This window comes from Camellia sinensis, chromosome 6, assembly GCF_055761805.1.
Source record: "Camellia sinensis isolate YWXY chromosome 6, ASM5576180v1, whole genome shotgun sequence".
Taxonomy (NCBI): Eukaryota; Viridiplantae; Streptophyta; class Magnoliopsida; order Ericales; family Theaceae; genus Camellia; species Camellia sinensis.
The window spans coordinates 193,630,948-193,649,217 of record NC_138966.1 but is presented as its reverse complement, the minus strand read 5'-3'; the positions used below and the strand labels follow the sequence as shown (position 1 = coordinate 193,649,217).

The following is an 18,270-nucleotide window of genomic DNA, read 5'->3' as shown; positions in this document are numbered from 1 at the left end:
GGCACCGAGTCATGGGTTTCCTAATTTCCCAAAATATTAGGTGGCGACTCTGAGATCTGATGACGCAGTCCATTTTTGACAAAATTGCAATAAAAATGGATTTTCAATAAAAGTTGCCAAATCTGGACTCTCATCTACGTTTCACATTGCACTCGTGAGAATAGATCAAAGAGATCTCAGGGGTCCGAACTGTTTAACGCGCGCGGGTACCCCCCGGGCATGTTACATGTATCCACTTTGGTTGTTGATACATGAACTGATGAACTTTTAATGCATTTTGAGTATTGCTATGCTTTAAAAAGCTGTCTTGGTAGTTGATGGATTCTTGACCAGACAGTCTAAAGTTGAATAAAATCGTTATATAAATCTCCATCCATATACATATTACTTGCATTGTTCTACTAAGACCTTGAATAAAAACCCAAATGGCCTCACTAGGCTACTATGAAGTCCTATCAGCACTTATATGCTTTCTCTTCCTTTTCTTCCTATCCACCACCGTTGATGATGTGCTTCCTTGGAACTGGCCTCTTTTTGGGATGCTACCGATTCTTCTCTGCCATGTGCACCAGATCCACGACTGGGCCACCAGACTTCTATGCCAAGTCGGAGGTACTTTTCTATTCAAAGGCCCATTTTTTTGCTAACATGAACATGTTGGTAACTGTTGATCCATCCAACGTGCACTACATAATGAATTCCAACTTCTTGAATTTCCCAAAGGGTCCTCAGTTTCTCAAGATTTTCGACGTTTTTGGAAACACGTTTATCAATTCTGATTCAGATATGTTTATCTACACAGTGCACTATGTGAAGCATTAAGGCTATATCCACCAGTTCCATTCCAACACAGAAAGCCTTTAAAACCAGACACACTTCCAAGTGGGCATTATGTTGATCCAAAAATGAAAATATTATTCTCTCTATATGCAATGGGGAGGATGAAATTCATATGGGGAGAGGATTGCGTGGAGTTTAAGCCGGAAAGATGGTTATCTGAGCGAGGAACGATCAAACATGAGCCATCTTACAAGTTCTTGGCGTTCAATGCAGGATCGAGGACTTGTTTGGGGAAAGAAGTTGCGTTCACTCAAATGAAGGCGGTTTCGGCTGCAATAATCCATAACTATAACGTTAGAGTTGTTGAAGGACACCCTGTTGTTCCTAATGCTTCTATCATTCTCTGTATGAAGCATGGCTTGAAAGTTAAAGTTACCAAAAGATGGCCTTGAAATTAATTTTAGTAGTAGTTTGGGGTATTTAAAAAGTGTAGTAAGTATGCAATGATTAGAATTTCAATAAGTAAAATGAATGGTTCAAAATAAATGTTGATTGTTGCTCTCTTTTAGCATATTGCCTAATTGTTTAAAGTTGTAATATCTTGTTCAACAAAGATGACATTTGGGTTTATTCTTGTGTATGTGAAAAAAAATTGTGAGAATGGTGATTATATGTGGTTGTGTTTAACTCACGTGCTTATGTTTTGATTTCTTTGTATGTAGAGGGGTACTATACCTATTTTTTTAAGACCTCCACTAAATAAATTATTTTCCTCCATCTTTTCTTTGAACCCATCGTAATATTTAAAATACTCCTTTCTTTGAACCTTCTCTTTACCACAACTTTTCCTTTAGCAAACGTCCTCTTCTGCCACCCTTTAACTCCGGCCACTTTTAGCATTGCCTTTGGCGGCCCTCCCCAACCCTCGCCTTATCCCCTAACACCCTTTCGCACCTCCATCATTGCCTAGTAGTAGCCCTTCCTCACCCCAGCTTTTCTTCAACCATTTTTCTGTTTTGTATTTGAATTTTTTTGGAATAACTAGGACCAAATGAACTTGATTTGTCTTGTCGTGTTCCATCGAACAAACTAAGTTTGTTTGACTGGAAATGATTGAACAAATCAAATTTGTTCGGTTCTGACCGATCGAACACAACAAAATTGATCAAGTTTGACTTTAGTAGTCTGAACATCCTTAAAATGTTCGACAATGAAAAATCGAACAATATTTGTTCGGCAAATCAGAACCGAATAACTCAATTTTTGTCAAAATCATATAAAATTCATAAAAATGATAACCAACTACACTCAAACATTTCTTAAACACCAAAATCTTATATGTAATTTATATACAATAATCATATTTACTGTTAAAACAAGTTGAGAGAGAGAGAGAGAGAGAGAGAGAGAGAGAAAGAGAGAGAGTCTCTGTGAAATATATTATTTCAATACTGAAACCAATGAACATGGTCTCCTTTATATAGAAGAAAGAAGACAAGATAAGGACTAAGATACATAGCTATCTCTGTATATATCTTAACATATCTATCTACAGAAACATAGCTATCTATATACATATCTATCTACAGATACATAGCTATCTATATACATTAACAGCCTCTCTCAAACTCAAGGAGGATACATATCAACCAACTTGAGTTTGGAAACAAGTTCAATGAAGTGGCCAGGAGGATAAGCTTTAGTGAAGATATCAGCATGTTGATTAGCAGAAGAGATCTGATAGAGATGAACAGTACCATGAGTGACATATTAACGAATAAAATGGCAATCAATCTCAATGTGCTTGGTGCAATTATAAAAAACATCATTGTGAGCAATCTAAATAGCACTATGATTGTCACAATAGAGATCAGTAACACCAGAGGGGGTAACATCCACGTCAACAAGAAGCCAACGAAGCCAGAGAAGCTCCTGAGTAGTATCAGCAAGAGCACAGCATTCGGCTTCTGTACTTGAACGTGCAGTAAGAGACTGTTTCTAGTTGTACCAAGAAATAAGAGAATCACCTAAGAAGAAAAGAAACCTGTAGTAGAGCGGCTAGGGATGGCAATTTAAACCCGGTCCGATGGGGACCCAACCCCCCAACCCCGATTGGAACAGCTTTTCCTCGAAAATTATCCCCATAGGGCCGAGAATGGTATTGAAAATTAAATCCCTGATGGTTTTCGGGCCGGGAACGGGGATATGTTCCCCAACCCCAGCCTCAGCCCTGGCCCCGCCCCATCCCGACTTAATCCCCGACTAATCCCCGTATATATATATATATATATACATATTATATGTTTAGGGTTATTTTGTGTCACTTCTCTCAGTCTCTCTCTCACTTACATCACACTCACTTCTCTCAGCCTCTCTCTCTTTCTCTCTCTACTGTGTAGTTCTTGTGATGAAGATCAATAGCGGACGTGCAGATGGGCGAAAGAGAGACGACGAATCAAACCCCCCTCCGACGACGACGACGACGACGACGACTAAGCAGAGAGCAAAGAGAGAGAGAGAGACCACCGAATCAGACCCTCCTCCTCCGATCCGTCCTCCTCCGACGACGAGCCCCACCTCCTCTTTCTCATCCTCCTTCTCCGATGAGTGCCACCTCCTTCTCCTCCGAGACCTTTGATGACGACGACGTTCCCTCTGCCACGCCAGATTTGAGCAGATGGATCTCTCTCTCTACTTAGATCTATCTCTCTCTACTCAGATTTGTGTGTTGTTGATGTTGTTTGATGATATTGTTGTTGATGATGTTGATGTTGAGGATGTTGTTGTTGCTACTGTATTTTTTTTTTTGATCCAGGAAATTTTTGGGATTGGGAAAACTTGATTCCCGTTAGGGGACGGGGACGGGGACGGGGACGGTAATAGGTTCCCCGTCGGGAAACGGGGCCGGGAACGGGGACGGGGACATTTTTACCATCGGGGATCGAGGACGGGGACATTCTTACCATCGGGGATCGGGGACAGGGAGGGCGATCTTCGACCCCGCCCCGTCCCGCCCCAATGCCATTCCTAAGAGCGGCAGTCAGTAGAATCCCCAGCCCACTCAGCATCGAAGAAGGCACGAAGCTGAAGAGAGAAGTGGGCGGAATAATGAAGACTATGAAATAAGATGCCTTTGAGATAACGAAGGATACGAAATAAAGCATCATAATGAGGTGTACGAGGAACCGACATATACTGGATAACAATATGGATAGCATAGGTAATGTCAGGACGAGTAATAGTAAGATAGACAAGGCTGCCAACCAGTTGACGATATAGAGTAGCATCAGAGAGTAGAGTGCCATCAAGAGGAGTAAGATTACTCTGAGTCTCCAGGGAAGTGGGGGCAGTCTTGTAATCTATAAGACCAACACAAGCGAGAAGATCGTAGGTATACTTAACCTGAGAGAGAAACGAACCCGTGGAGTCATGGGAGATTTCAAGACCCAAGAAATAGCTGAGAGGACTATAGTCTTTCATCTCGAAATGATGGCTAAGAAACTGTTTGAGGCGAAGAACACCATCCACATCATCACCGGTGATAATCATGTCATCCACATAAAGCAGAAGCAGGGTGGTCCCTTGAGTAGTTTTCCACACAAAAAGAGCAGTATCATAAAAATTGGAGGTGAAACCATAATCATGAAGAGTAGAGCTGAACTTGGCAAACCAAGTGCGTGGGGCTTGCTTAAGAACATATAATACAAGCTGAAATTTGCAGACCTTATGAGGCGGATAAGTAGACCCAGGGAGAGTTTGCATGTAGACCTCCTCTAGAAGATCACCATTAAGGAAAGCATTTTGAATGTCTATTTGAGAAAGGTCCCATTGGTGAGTGGCAGCAACAACAATCAAGCTGCGAACAGAGGTAAGACGGGCAACAGGAGTAAAGGTCTCCTCATAATCAATACCATATTCCTGGTTGAAGCCTTTAGCAACAAGGCGAGCTTTGTATCTCTCAATAGAGCCATTAGGGTGGGTCTTGATTTTGTATACCCATTTGCAGCCAATGGCAGTCTTCCCAGGGGGATGATCAACAACATCCCAAGTATAAGTTTTGTCTAAAGCTTGCAACTCATTAGTCATAGCATGCTACCAAAGAGGATTAGAGCGAGCCTCGCGATAGGAGGTAGGTTCATGAGTTGAAAAAGCAGTGGAACCAATAATATAATCATGAAGATGAATAGAAGGTTGTGTTACCCGGTGTGGCCGAGTAGAGGGTGAAGAAGCCAAAGGGCATGGGAGTGACGCAATAGGAGAGGAGGATCCTAAGGGAGCAAGAGCAGAACCATCAGAGCGAGCAGGCTCATGGGCAAGACCAGTAGGAAATGATGTCTCTAAAGGGGTAGGTAGGGGCCCTGTATTAATCTCATTAGAGAATAGATCTGTGGAAGGGTTAGTAAAAAATAGAGAGGGTGAGGGAGTGGATAAGTGGAATTATGAGAAGGAGGAAAACATTTTGTGTTCCCAAAAAATCACATGACGAGAGATACGGAGGTGCTGGGAGATAGGATCACAACAACGATACCCTTTATATTCAATACCATACCCCCAAGAAGCAACAAAGACATGAACGAGGTTCAAGTTTGTTGTGTTCATGAGGTTGGAGAAAAACAAAACATGCAGAACCAAAGACCCTAAGATTGGGGTAAGGGGGACAAGTGCCATGCAAACACTCATAGGGAGTGTGATTATGAATGACAGGCGTAGTGATACAATTTATAGTGTAAGCAGCAGTGAGAGCGGCTTCGCCCTAAAAATTTTCCGTAACAAGAGGAAGAGAAAAGGAGAGCTCGAGTAGTGTCGAGAATATGACTATGTTTCCGTTCAGTACGTCCATTTTGTTAAGACGTACCGGGACAGAAACGATGAGGCTGAGTACCATGACTCTGAAGAAAAGAAAGAAAATCATAATCCTTATATTCCATGGCATTGTCGAAGCGAAAGATCTTAGTAGTTTTAGAAAATTGGGTTTGGACCATTTAAACAAAATTGTAATAAAGTTGTTTGAGGTTAGAGCGATTTTTCATAAGAAACAGCCATGTAAAATGGGAAAAATCATCTATAAAAATAACAAAATAACATGTACCTCCCATAGTAGGAGTTGGGGAGGGGCCCTAAACATCAAAATTGATGAGATTAAAAGGCATAAGAGAAATAGAGTCACTTTTATTAAATGATAAAGCAGGTTGTTTGACAAGTTGGCATGACAAACAATCTAAAGTTTCAAAACTAACAGGACCTAATTGACCACTAGAAATTAAAGACTTTAACCGACCAACAGAAAGATGTCATAAACAACAGTGCCAAAACTTAAAAGGAGATAAAAGAGGAGCAGTAGTAAGAGCTGTTAGTTGAGAAGAAACCTGAACATAAAGGTGAATGAGTTCATAAAGACGTCTATGCTTACGGCCGATCCCAAGAGTCCGTCCTGCCCGAGGATCTTGCATCAAACAACCAGTATGAGAAAAGGTACCAGTTAGACCATACTCACATAAATGACCAATGGAGAAAAGATTTAAAGTAAGAGCAGGTATAAAGTACATATGAGATAAAGATAAGTGCGAGGTGGAAATAGAACCAACATGACTTACAGACAAAAGAGACCCGTCAACAGTATGAATAGAAGGAACATGAGGATTAGAAGAGAAAGAAGTAAAAATAGTAGGATTAGAGGTCATGTGATTACAACAAGTTGAGTCAAAATACCAGGAAGTTTTACCTGAGGTGACAGACAAAACAGTAGAGGGAGGAGTATCGGAAGCGGAGAGAAATTGTTGGAACATGGCTTCGACATCGGTTTGAGAAAAGACTGAAGTAGAAGGGTCTATAGGCATAGAAGAAGGTAAATCCTCTAAGGCAGCAGCAGCAATGCGATGAACATGCATAGATTTAAACTGATTCCCAGAACGTTGAGAGTTGCCCTGTGAAAAACTCCTAGTGGAAGAACCATTGTGAGAGGATGAACTAGGAGAGGCTCGGGTTGGATTTTGGAAGCAATCTTGTTGTAGATGACTAGGACCAATCTTGTTGAAAAACCGGCAAAGTCGAACTGGACAATGAACCAAAAGATGAGTAGATGGAAGACCTCGGTTTTGACAGTAATTTCAAGTAGTGGACCACTGTTGTAAAGAAGAACTACGAGTCTGGGGAGTATCAAGAACAGAGTCCATAGGGTGTGGATGGAGATGACCAAGCCTAGTTTCCTCTGATAGTAGTTCTGAAATAACCTGCTCAAGAGTGGGTAAAGGAGTGCGATGAAGGAGAGATGCGCACACCGGCTCAAAATGAGGAGTTAGAGCCATAAGAAAATTGAACCAATCACTGTTGGTCGCGATAAGTAGTAAACAGAGCAGCATCCTCAGTATGGGGCCATGGAGGTTCAGAGAGAGCAAGCTGATCCCAAACAGAATAAATTTTGGAGAGGAAATCATTAATAGTCTGAGTTGGCTCTTGGCGCATACGGTGAAGATGGCTTTGAAGCTGATATTGGTGAGCAAGACCAGTAGTCTGATATTGGTTTTTCAAAAAATCCCAGATATCTTTTGCTGAGTGGAAAAAGTGTCAAGTTGGAACTGACCAAACTGAAAGCTGATAAATGTAGTAGATGTATTCCGAAGCCAAGTGATAATCTGATAGTTCTTACTATCCCAATCCTCTAAGTGGTCTACATATTTGGCAGCTGATTCAGTGGTCTCTTGGTTGGGTTTGCGCACATCTCCAGTGATAATATGCCAAAGTTTCTTGCTTTTGAGGAAGCCAGACATGGCTTGTGCCCATAAGACATAATTGGACCCGTCAAGAACAACTGAAATAGGGTGGTAAGAAGAGTCTGGGCAATCCATGGAAAAAAACAACACTATAGATACAGAATTTGAAAAATCGAGGGTTCCAGTGAATTCAGAGGGTCGAAAACAGTGAGAAACCAGTCTGAACTGGCCTAAAAAGGCCAAAAACTAGACTGAATCGGCCTATTGAAGAGGTTGAACCGGATTAGGGCTGACGTCAGCAACAACGTGTGTCAGTTAGGCGCGTATGATTGAGGCTGCTCAAGCGGCTGAAACGGTGCGAGTCTGTGGCGTCTAGGGCACAAGCAGCTGAGACGGCTCAAGCAGCTGAGGCTGACATAAGACACGTAAGATAGCGGAGACGGAAGCGATTGACGCACCGGTAACAAAAGCGATGCGTGAGGACGCGTGGAGTCTGATCTAAGGACGCCGTTAGTGGCGTTGGAATCGTTAGAAGATTCTGAGCACAATGGTAGGCTGTGTGAAAATTTTAGAGAACAAAAAGAATCTGAATAGTGACGGAACTAGGATAAATACCAAAAAATGTAAAGCTTTCTGGTTAATGAGCCATAACTTTGCTCTCTGATACCATGTTAAAACAAGTTAAGAGAGAGAGAGAGAGAGAGAGAGAGAGAGAGAGAGTCTCTATGAAATATATTATTTCAATACTGAAACCAATGTACACGGTCTCCTTTATATAGGAGAAAGAAGACAAGATAAGGACTAAAGATACGTAGCTATCTAACTAAAGATACGTAGCTATCTATCTACATTAACATATACGTCTAAACTATGATATTTATTTTTTTATTTTTGTTCGTTATTATATTATTCATGTTCTATATGGAAGTTAATTTTCAAGAAAGAGAGGAGCCGAAAAGGGAGCCATCGGTAAGAGAGGGGCTAGGCTTGCTGATGGAGTTGGAAGAGAGATGAGGTAGCTGCAAGTAGTGATGGGTTGGTGGGATAGGGTTAAGGTTAGAATTTTGTTGATTAGGGATGAGGATAAGGTTAGTATTTCATATTAGAGTAATTTTGTAATAAAAAAATAAATAGAGAAAGTGGAAATCCTATGATAAAAAAATGGGAGCTATTAGCATCTCTCTTACATGAAGCATGGCTTAAGGGTGAAAATTTTGTTGAATGTTACCATTTTCTTGTGTTCTGTTTGGTTCATCAGAATAAGATGGAATGGAATAGAAATGTGATTTCTTAAGCCTTACTATGGTCAAAATGGTGAAAGATGATTCTTTAATGGTGAAAGATGATTCCTTTAATTTGATATTATTTTTTAAATCTAATAAGAGTAAATATATTTTTATAATGATCATTTCATTTTATTTCATTTCAGTTAATCAAACACTACCTAATAAAATTTTTCTATATTTCTACGAAACACAATGTTACCTAATATATGTAGATTTTTAATTGGTACTAATTATGCAATATAGTTGTGAAACAATTTGATCTTGCAAAACATGAAGAAAAAAAATATCCAGGTGATTGGTCATTTAAAAATTATCAAATTGAATTTTTATATTTTTAAACAAGGGTTTGGATTCTCTCAAAATTGGTCATCCAACTTCTAATAAATGTTTGAGCTTGGTGGGTCCATTTTGGGACCGGCCTCGGTAATCTAAACCATTCATTTTTAAGGATTTGTTGAGTAGAATATTCATATAAAAATTAAGTTGAATAGACATTCATAGCTATATAATTTAATTACATTTGTTTAAAAAAAATAGAAGATAAATATAAGTTTTTGAATAACTATCTATTTTTTGTAATATAACTGTGATTCAAATATATAGTTACTGATATTCGTTCATCTTAATTTTTTTTTTTTATAAATATTCTACTCAACGAATTTTAAAAAGTAAATGGTTTAAATCACCAAGGTCAGCTCCAAAATAAGTATACCAAGCCCAAACACTCTCTGAAATTGAGATGACCAAATTGATAGAATGAATACATACCCTTAAATAAAGATTTAACAAAAAAAAAAAAAAAACAAAACAAAACAAATACACGAGTTACTTAAAATAATTGAGATTCCAAATACATATTAATCTCTTAACTAATCATAAAATGTCACATTACTTGGATTCTAGGACCTTTAGCTTCTTACGTTGGAGGAAAATGTGAGCAAGCAAGCATTGAAGAACTCCCAAGTTGGAAGCATGCCTACCCAACACGATACAGTATAAAATATTAACCAAAATCACATAGTAAAGTCATTACCAAAGAATAGCCATAATTTATGTTGATTTATTCACCAGTAAACTTTCCCCTTTAATCTAGCTTAATGTTTGTTTTGTGTTAAAAAAAATAAAAATATAAAATAAATAAATAAATAAGCACTAATGACAAAGAATGGTGTTGAGTTTATGCAATGGAATGGAGATTTCCATTTTAATGGGGGAAGATTATTTCTCTCTTGATCTTATGCATATTATTATTATTATTATTATTATTTCGGTTAATTATCCATAGGTCTTGTTATAAGGACCTGTGCACCATTAAGGGTTTGTTTGGCATGTGCTAAAATAGCACATGTTATTTCAGTACATTATCTTATTTGGATTAAATCACCTCTTTATCACATCACTTTAATCCCAACTCACATTTTATATTTTTTTTTATAAAAAGTTAAAAAGTATACTAATCTAACACTTCCTAATCAATCCATAACTCTCACAAGTGTTTGTATAGATCAAAAAGTTCCACAAGTGTTAGTGACGTTTCTCTGTAACATTTTCTCAACTGACGCTAAAAGCTAACCATTAGTAACACATTTTTTTTATAAAAATGCCACTAAAATAATAAAAAATAGAATTTGTGGTAACAATTAAAAGTAAATAGGAATTTTTGATACATAAAAAATTTAAGAAGATTTATTAATACACCCATCTTTCACTACAAGAAAAAGGGGCTATTGCAACGGTTCTTTTATGGCGTTTATGAAAATGCCATTATAAACTAATGAAACACAATATTTTGAAAAACATTGTCTGTAATATCAGTTAAACGGTGTTGTATTGGGTCATGTTATTGACCGTTTAAACCTCCATTTCTTTTAACCCAGTCTCTCTCTTTTTCAGTCTCTTCCACAACTCAGTCTCTCTCTGTCTTCCAAAACTCTCAATTTGAAGCTCTCACTATCATTTTCACTCTCATTCTCAAACAAACTCGCTCGCTCGATTGCAAATTTTGCATTTGATCTCTATTATCTCACTCTCACACACTATGGTTTGCACTTCATCGATCTCCGTTGTAACGCCCTCAAAATAATAACATTAAACCCATCAGATAAGACAAGCATTTACATATAAACTAAGCACATTCCTTTCATTCATTAGAATTCCAAGACATAAGTATTACATGTTAACCTTATATCAAAATGCCCTACGGGCTTACAGCTTTCCAAGTTAACACTTGGTTACAACAAAGAGTTCTAACTCGTTTACACATTAAGCCCTTGGCTTGAAATTACATGTAATACATCAAAAGTAAAACGACAAAACTATGCCCGCCACTAGCCTCCCAGCTATGTCCTTGGAGGTGGCATGCTTCCTGTACCTGAAAATGATATTCCCATATAGGGTGAGCCACAGCCCAGTAGAAATACACTAAACCAACCATGGACAATGACTAAAACATTAGCAATTGATAGTTGGTCAATACTGATACAATCACATAAATTGCATATTTATGTCAACGACTTACAAGTCCCAATTACTTTTCATTTTCCCTTTTTCAACAGATAAGCATGCTAGCTCTATCATCATTTCCACAGATATGTATAAAAACTATATCTCACATTCAGATAAGCATAAAAGCTATATCCACATTCTCAACAGATATGTATATCAACAATATCCACAGATAAGCATACAAGCTGTATCCACACTCTACAACAGATATGTATAACCACAATATCCACAGATAAGCATACAAGCTATATCCACACTTCACAAAGATAAGCATATGAGCTCTATCTTCACTTCTCTAGACAAGCATATGAGCTCTGTCTACGGAGTTCATCCCCTATCTCCTCCCAATACCTATCCGGTTTAGAGGTACATCCCCTATCTTCCCCTAAACCGCGGAGTACATCCCCTATCTCCTCCTCTACACATAACGTATATAAACACATTGGTTCTATATACAATCACACAATACAAACAATTAATGTATTCTATCAACTGTCAAGTTCCATGACACATTCCATTGATTAGTTCCCGTTTACTTAATCATCATGCATTGTCTACAACAATCTCGACTATCCTTCACCGATAGCCCAAAGCAGTTATTTCTAAAACAGAAAATAAATGCACAAATGGATATTCAATCAACATTTCATTTCCTTCATTCCTCTCAATTAATTATCCCAATTAATTAAACAATGTAATTAGGTCAATTCCCTTAATTAACATTTCAACCCTTAGGTCCCATTTTCATCAATGATTCAACATTAATTCCATTTTCCATGCCAAACATGCATCTAGGTTTATTATGAATAAAACCCCAACTTTTGTAAAATTACGCAAAAGTCCCAAACTTTCACCAAATTACCAAACCAAGCCCAACATCTCAAATTACCAAAATTTAAAGACAAAACCCATAGAGAGGAGTAGGTTATCCCTACCTCAAATTCGGAGTCCCAAAGGAGAAGACAACAAAACCCAACGTGCTCCAAAACCCGTGATTTTCAGATTAAAATGTAGCCCTCGACGATCAACAACCTTTTTGTAAAGGCCAAAGGTGAGCCAATCACTCCTACTAGATCAAAACCTAGAGAGAAGGTAGTATCTAGAGAGAAAGACTCAACAATGGTGTTTTTGGAAAAGTAAGAGAGAGAAGAGAAAGTGAAAAAGTGATTTGAAGAGTCACAATTTCGGGACTTTAACCCAGGTCTCTGCTCGAGCGTAAAACACCCCGCTCGAGCGGCCACTCACAGACTCCCGCTCGAGCGGCCAACCTCCCGCTCGAGCGCAGAATGCACTCGCTCAGCACTTTTGCAGAACCAGGCCTCCGCTCGAGCTCCCAATCCCTACGCTCGAGCTCACAACACTGCACAACAAGATACTGGATGGATGTATTCCCCGCTCGAGCGCCAACACCTCCGCTCGAGCGGACAGGCCAAAAATCTAGGCAACTAGTTTTGGTTTCTAAACTCAACCAACCTGAAACAAACCTGCCCAACACATCCCATAACTCAAATACTAAGTAAAAAGGATGCAAACAAGATGATAGACAACTACCAACATCCACGGACACATGTCCGGATCACGGTATAACAAGGGTAAACCCGGGATCGCTATAACCTCCCCCCCTTAAAGAATTTCGCCCCCGAAATTAAGCACAAGTTGCAAAACAAGCTTTCCTCCATTTTAAACAGTGTTACACTTGAACAGTCAACAATTCGACCCATTACCGGTCATCCCATCCCTTAAACAAGAGACATATCACAATATGTAAATAACATATGTACTTTCAACATGCATCAACATTATGCACTATCCTTCCAATTCCAACAATATATTCAACAGATATATTGTTACATTCAACTTCCATATGAGGCAAGTTCCAAAACATACTTTCAATAAACCAAACATTTTCAATGTTTCACAACTTAAGACATATATAAAAGCTCTTAAGTTCAACAAAACGTAAAATTTAAATACAAGATCACACATCAACAAACAAGTCCGGATATTTCTCACGGACTTCCAACTCACGTTCCCAAGTGGCTTCCTCCACTCCGTGATGTTTCCACAAGACTTTCACCAAAGGAATGGTCTTGCCACGCAGGACCTGATCCCGCCTATCCAAGACCCGAACCGGTCTCTCCTCATACGAGGCATCCTCATCTACCTCTAAATCGGTCCAATCCAGCACATGTGATGGATCTGGCTCATACTTCCGAAGCATACTCACATGAAACACGTCATGCACTCCGGACAACTGCGGCGGTAAGGCTAACCGATAAGCAACCTCACCTATCCTCTCAAGGATCTCAAAAGGACCTATAAACCGAGGGGATAACTTCCCACTCTTCCCAAACCTCATCAGGCCTCGTCTAGGTGATATCTTCAGAAAGACATGATCACCTACCTCAAACGCCAAAGGCCTCCTCCTACGGTCGGCATAACTCTTTTGTCGACTCTGGGCTGTAACAAGCCTCCTACGGATAAGCTCAACTTTCTCCGTCGTCTCCCTAACCAACTCCGGACCCAACAAAGGTGCATCACCCACCTCGGCCCAACAAACTGGAGACCTACACGGTCGGCCATACAAGGCCTCAAACGGTGCCATACCGATGCTAGACTGAAAACTGTTGTTGTAGGCAAACTCTACCAATGGCAAGTGCCTCTCCCACGTCCCACTAAAGTCCAGGACACAACCCCGAAGCATATCCTCGAGGATCTGAATAGTACGCTCGGACTGCCCGTCAGTCTGAGGATGATAAGCCGTACTAAAGGTCAGCTCAGTGCCCAGTGCACTCTGCAAACTCTGCCACAACCTAGCAGTAAAACGAGGATCTCTATCTGAGACGATCGTCACTGGGACCCCGTGCAATCTCACTACGTCCCGAATATACAAATCGGCTAGGTGATCTACCGAATCTCTCACGCGCATAGGAATAAAGTGCGCCGACTTAGTCAACCGGTCTACAACCACCCAAATGGCATTACTACCTCGCTGAGTCCTCGGAAGACCTACAACGAAGTCCATAGTGACATGCTCCCACTTCCACTCGGCAATAGGCAAGGGTTGCAACAAACCCGCTGGCCTCTGATGCTCGGCCTTCACTTGCTGGCAAGTAAGGCATTTCGATACGAAAACAGCCACATCTCTCTTCATACCCCGCCACCAAAACTGGCGGCTCAAATCCTGATACATCTTAGTGCCTCCCGGATGCACCGCAAGGCGCGAATGATGAAACTCTCGGAGTACTTCCTCTCGGCAAGACTCCGGTACAAACAAACGGTCTCGGTATCTCACACTCAGGTCGGGATACACCGTCAAACCCTTCTCAACTTTCCCACTGGAGATCTTCTCTCGGATGGATTCTATCTCAAGGTCACCTCTCTGTGCCTCTAACACTCTAATCACAAGTGTAGGTTGCGCAACAACGGAAAACAAGGCCGCAGCCTCAACAGATTCGCCTAGTAGCAAATCAAACTCGCCAAGTGCTCCCAACATCTCCCATTCCCGGATGGCTATACAAGCTACATCACTAATGGTTTTCCTACTAAGGGCATCGGCCACAACATTGGCCTTTCCCGGATGATAATGCAACTCAAAATCATAATCCTCGATGAACTCCATCCATCTCCTCTGCCTCAAATTCAAGTCTCTCTGGGTAAACAGATACTTCAAACTCTTGTGGTCCGAGAATACCTCGAACCTCTCACCATAAAGGTAGTGCCTCCAGATTTTCAAGGCAAAGATCACAGCTGCTAACTCTAGGTCGTGTGTGGGGTAATTCTTCTCGTGTATTTTCAACTGACGTGAGCCATAAGCTACCACTTTCCCCTCTTGCATCAACACACAACCCAAACCCTCTCGTGAGGCATCACAATAAACCGCATAACCCAACCCTCTCTCCGGAATAATCAATACCGGAGCGGTGGTCAATCTAACTTTCAACTCTTGGAACGACTTTTCACAAGTCTCACTCCACACAAACTTGACTCCCTTCCGAGTCAGTCTAGTCAACGGTGACGCTAACCTGGAGAAATCTTTCACAAACCGACGGTAATACCCAGCTAATCCCAGAAAACTGCGGATCTCAAACACACTCTTAGGCTGTGCCCAATCTTGCACTGCCTCAACCTTGGATGTATCAACAGACACCCCTTTTCCGGATACCACGTGGCCTAAGAATTTGACTTCCCTCAGCCAGAACTCACACTTCCCAAACTTGGCATACAGCCTATGGGCTCTAAGCAATTCAAGCACCACTCTCAAGTGTTCCTCGTGCTCTTCCTCAGAAGGCGAATAGATAAGAATGTCGTCCACGAAGACGACCACAAATCGGTCTAAGAACTCCCGGAAAATCCGGTTCATCAAGTCCATAAAGACTGCCGGTGCATTGGTAAGCCCGAATGGCATCACCAGAAACTCGTAATGGCCATACCGCGTACGGAATGCCGTCTTCAGAACATCTTCCTCCCTGACCCTCAACTGATGGTAACCCGATCTCAAGTCTATCTTAGAGAAACAACGGGAACCCTTCAACTGGTCAAACAAATCATCTATACGGGGCATAGGGTACTTATTCTTAACCGTAGCCCGATTCAACTTCCTGTAGTCAATACACAATCTCAAGGCACCATCTTTCTTTTTAACAAAGAGTGCCGGTGCTCCCCACGGTGAAACACTAGGGCGGACAAAGCCCTTATCTAGCAATTCCTGGAGCTGAACTTTCAACTCAACCAACTCTGCTGGAGCAAAACGGTAAGGTGCCATAGAAATCGGCGCCGTACCAGGCACTAAATCAATAGAGAACTCTATCTCTCGGTGAGGTGGCAAACTAACAAGATCTTCGGGAAAGACATCCGAATACTCACAAACCACCCTCGGTAACACAACCTGGGTCTCACCACTCTCACCACTCTCACAGCTAGCAAGTAGACTACTAAGCTCACTTCGCCCTCGCGAATCAAACCCCGGTGGCAAAACACTACCAACCCGGTCTCCCAAGAAATGGAACCACTCCCCGCTCAAGGTACATAACGTGACCCTCTGGCGGTAGCAATCAATAACAGCCCGGTATGACGATAACCAGTCCATACCCAAAATAACATCAAAACCCTTCATGGGCATGACAACAAACGGAAAAGGAAGCCTATAGTCGGCGACCTCTATATCACATCCTCTAACACCCTGTTTCAGGATCAACTCACCGCCCAAAGGCGATACCACACAAATAGGAGATGCTAACTGTGCTAACTCCAATTCCAAAACAGATGCAAATGCAGCAGATACAAAAGAATGAGATGCACCCGTGTCTATCAACACATTAGCAACCGAGTTGAAAAATAGAAAAGTACCTCTCACTACTGATGGAGCCGGTACTAAATCCTGCGCGGTAACAGCATACACGCGCCCCGTAGGCCCCTGGTCTACCTGCTCACCCCTCGGAGCAAAAGACTGCTGCACAGACTGGGATGACGAAACTCCCGGATTGGCCCTCGAGGCCTGCACAGACTGAGCTGGCTGAAAACCCTGCGTCTGCCTAGAACCAGACGCTCCCGAAGTGGCACTCAACTGTGGGCAAAACCTCTTCATGTGCCCAGGTTGTCCACACTGATAACAAGTCAAGAGCTGCCCCCTGCCCAAACTCTGACTCTGCGGTCTAGCTGAAGAAGAAGTAGCTTTCTGACCCCCACCCTTCTGCGGGCAAACCGAAACCTTGTGACCCAACTGGCCACACTTGTAACAAGTGAATTCCCCCTGACTGCCTCTCCCCGAGCCTACACTCGGCACTGGAAAGGTCGATCTAGAGACTGCACCCTGAGACTGCTGAGGGTTATAACCCTTCTGTCTCCTGCCATCACTCTGACTATCCTGGCTCCTCTTGGAGCCTCTTTGACCCTCATCCTCCTCCTGCATCATAAGCTCCATATGAGCTGCAGCGTCCACTAGGTGTCTATACTCTCGAATATAAGACCCACCAATTCTCAACTTGAGGCCCCGCCTCAACTTCCGCTCAAACTCATAGCAACGGCGTTCCTCAGACGCCACCAGTTCAGGTGCAAACCTGGACAGACTGGTAAAAGTAGCCTCAAACTCGGCCACTGACAAGCCCTGCTGATTAAGCCGGCTAAACTGATCCCTCAGCTTCTCCCTAGCTACTGCAGATAAAAACCTCTCCTGAAAAGCATTCACAAACGCCTCCCAAGTACCACCAACACGAGCTTTCTCGTACTTCCACCATTGACCCGCATCTCCCTTCAGTTGAAAGGATGCCAAGGTCACTTTCAGTGCTCCGTCCTCGATGCCAAGCATCTCAAACGTCTTCGTTGTCTGTTCGAGCCATTCATCTGCCTTAAGCGGCTCTTTAGGATCCCTGATAAACTCGTCCGGATTACACCGGAAGAACTCCCTCTTCAAGAAGGAAGGTCCTGTCTCAGCTGCCTGATTCCCAGCTCTAAGAATACCCAAAGCTCCTGCTATCTCTCTGGCCAAGGCACCCATAGCCTGCTGACCTACTGGCTCGGCCACATTGGCCTGCCCAACTCCATCCTGCACTGCCGGAATCTCACCCTGTAACGGTACTTCCTGCCTCGCAGGTCTACCACGCCTAGCACCTCTTCCTCGTCCTGACATCCTAATAAAGGTAACACAGAACGTTAGCACATTCATAGGTGTGCCGAAACTGAACACTCACGTCCTAATGCATGGACAAGTGTAATTCACTCCACATAAGCACATAAACACATAAGCACTTACGAATTTCATTTCCGGATAATGACAGTCCGAGGCGTTACTAGAGTTCCGGTTAGAAACAGCATTGATCAAGTGCTTTTCCAACAAGACTCCCAGAAACTCAAGGATCCAATCAACATCCCAGAAATTAAATCCCATACCCACATAGTCACATAAGCATGTTATCACTTAAGCACATAGCATATGGTACTACATCTACGTCTCTATCAAGCGAGACAAACCCATTGTGATCCTAATCACT

General features: G+C 41.8%; 1 pseudogene; it reads left to right on the top strand.

Annotated features, from left to right (window-relative positions):
- Positions 1 to 421: 421 nt before the first annotated feature.
- Positions 422 to 18,270, top strand: part of LOC114308040 (alkane hydroxylase MAH1 pseudogene) — a 36,460-nt pseudogene continuing 18,611 nt past the window's right edge.